The sequence below is a fragment of the Schistocerca cancellata genome, chromosome 6, assembly GCF_023864275.1.
Source record: "Schistocerca cancellata isolate TAMUIC-IGC-003103 chromosome 6, iqSchCanc2.1, whole genome shotgun sequence".
Taxonomy (NCBI): domain Eukaryota; kingdom Metazoa; phylum Arthropoda; class Insecta; order Orthoptera; family Acrididae; genus Schistocerca; species Schistocerca cancellata.
In genome coordinates, this window is record NC_064631.1 from 533,557,450 (window position 1) to 533,560,742 (window position 3,293).

Here is a 3,293-nt window from a genome sequence, read left to right on the forward strand (position 1 = left end):
ATCCAACGAAGTAAATACAAATTCCGTATTGTTCATCTTCGAATGTAGCAGTCTTTCAATGTACTACGAAAATCCGACTGGCAAGACTGTTTGGGATGTTTGTCAATATGGCCAACTCTACGTTCTGAATTTTTTCCTACCTGTGATTCAAACGGAGAAAAATTTTCGCTAAACTCTCCTTCACAACATCTTCTATCACACGCAGTCTATTATTTGGTTCTTGTTGATCATTATCAAAGAAAGCAGCAGTGTAAGTAACAACAAATTGCAGTCTCTTGCCATTGTTTCGCTAATGAGGCGATTTTATTTATTTATTTATTTTTCAATTGGAAGCGGCGGTAGCGCATACAAAAGCAAGCCATGCCGCGAGCAGCAACAGGTCGTAAACACTCATTATCAAAATGCGACAAACAATGCGTGACACAGTACAATAATGCATTTTCAGCTTAGAGTGACGTAAACACTTATAACAAAGTAACGGCACTTATCAGATCAAAGAAAAATAAGCAATCAATTCAACCCAGACGAAGCACATGAAAAAGGAAGGGTACCCATATAAATACGGACGGAGCGCCTGACGCATAGCAATGGCTACCTGGTAAAGCTTAACTGCTAAGCTTACGACTCGAACCAAACTACTGTAGCTGTATCGTCATTCATTCGACCTAAATTGTGTCTCATGTTACAATGGACCAACTTTGTTTCGATTTGGAGGTGCGGCCTAAAACTTTTCTCTCCCCTTGAATTTCGAATCTCAAATTTCAGGTGCGGCTTAGATTCGGGAAAAATTTTTTTCCTTGATTTCGAGTCTCATTTTTTAGGTGCGGCTTAGATTCGAGTGCGGCTTAGATTCGAGTAAATACAGTATGTTCCAAAGACTAACTGTACTATGTATTTACCATTCTCCCAGTGGTGACATAAATACATTCATAGGAAAACAATGGTATTGGACAAGGTTATTAATCCTAAGGGCAAAATTCTAATTTTTGGAGATATAAACATCAACACATTGAACCCATATGGGTTCTGTGACACATTTTTGAACATTATGTACAGCTATAGAACATCACCATTGATTAACACAGCCACAAGGGTAACTCAGCATCAGTCATTGACCATATACTGATTGACTAGGAGAAAGAAAATTGTGTTTTTGTAGGTAACCTTGGCCTCTCAGAGCATTCCAGTCAGCTCTTAAAATTAAACATAGGTGGAGAAAACAAAACTAAATTACTCGCATATAGAAGGGTCTTCTCTAAACAAAAAAAGGGTTGAATTCATCATGCAAATGAACAATGATTGATGTTAAGATGTGTTCTTGGAGACCAATACAGATAGGAAGTTTTCAGAGTTTCTATCAAAATTTAAATACAGGTTCAAAGAAGTGTTCTCAAAAGTACTATGAGTCACTAAAACACAAAACAAAATTAAGTGGGTGACTAACGGGATTAGATCATCTGTAACACTCAAACACCTCAGCAGCATGAAAAAACAACAAAAATGGCCCTGCATTTCAAAAGTACTATTGAACATACATAGAAAAGTTTTAGTAAAGACAAAACAGGTTTCAATATGGTAAAATTACAGAAAAGGCAGAAAACAAAATTAAAACAGCCTGGAATGTCATCAAATAGGAGACAAATGGAAAAGACAAAACAAGTAAACATAGAATTACAGCACAATGGTACCACAATACATGATCCAATAAAAATTTCAAGCTGTACAAACCAATATTTCAAGAACATAGCTACCAAGCTACAACACAAATTTGACAAAATACAGCTTGTACTAACACTGAACTATGTTCCAAACCCAGTGACACTGCAACCCACCAGCTCTGAAGAAATAAGCAGTGTTGTTCAGAAACTAAAAAATAAATCCTTAGCAGTTATAAATGAAGTGCCTGTGTGCTTGCTGAAGGATTTTGTAAATGGTAACAAAAACCTTTTAGCGAACATCATAAATGAATTGTTCACCATAGGCTGCTTCCCAGAGGCACTAAAGCATGCAAAGGTCCTGCTCCTACATAAGAAAGGAAACCCTGAAACTGTAGAAAAATTATAGACCCATCTCTTTACTGTCATTATTTTCAAAAGTAATGGAAACCATAATGAAAATTACTCATAGGATACCTAACAAAGGACAATCTTTTGTGTAAAGAACAGTTTGGGTTCAGGCCTGGTAAAAGCAATCAGCTTCAGCTCATTTTACAAATGATGTTGTGAAAGCACTAGAAAAAGGTGATCATATTATAGGCATCATTCTTGACCTCAGCAAAACCTTTGATACAGTAGAATACGCAGTCCTGTTAAATAAGCAGGAAGTTCTAGGTATAAGAGAGGGAGCAAATAAGTGGTTTCATTCGTATCCTTAAAAAAAAAAAAAAGGGGGCAGAGTGCACAGATCTCTCAAACTAACTTCAATCATACCATTAAATATCTTTCTGACCCAGAATACATTAATGTTGGAGTCCCACAAGGAAATGTGCTTGGCCCAATACTCTTCTTGATATGACTTTTCCTCAGTGTCGAACATAGCCTTCCTCCAGCATGAAACAAGGGCATGTATGCCCTGCCAGTACCAGTCCTTGTTCTGGTGGCGGAGCCAGTGCTTTACTGTGTGAATCACCTCATCGTCCTCAAAATGTCTTCCATGAATGGCATCCTTTAACTGTATATACAAATGGAAGTCGGTGGGGGCTAGGTCAGGTGTGACAGCCATGAATAGTCTCCCTGACCACTGCAAATCGTGGAGCTGTGCCAAACTACCTTCTGATGACTTTACCCTCTGTGCCCAGTGACTAACTGTACTTCTGTTGACAGCAGGTGCTCCATAGGCTTTGCACAAGAGTTTGTGAATATTCCCCACAGTTTCTTTCTCTGCAGTGAGAAATTAAATGATTGCACGTTACTTGTAATGTACATCACCTACAGACACCATTTTGAAACTACCCTGCAGCTGCGCTATCTGTCGGAAATGATGGGAACTCTTGGCGTGCTCATTCAGGGGACTTGAAATAATACACACGTAACGTTTAGCATTTGTAGCATTGCTTTTGGCTGGGCTTGGGGGGGGGGGGGGGAATGCAGTGCATTACTTTCTGGGCAACCCTCATAAAATGGACTGAGCATGTTACTGCCCTTGGAATCGAATAGCTTCAGCATTCCTTGCACTGACAATAATAGATTGAGTGTGTAGTAGCTCATGCAGCAGAACAACATATTTTGCATATGTTCATTTTCTGATGAGTTATGGGATAATTTTTTGGGGAACAAATGAGCAGAACAGACAAA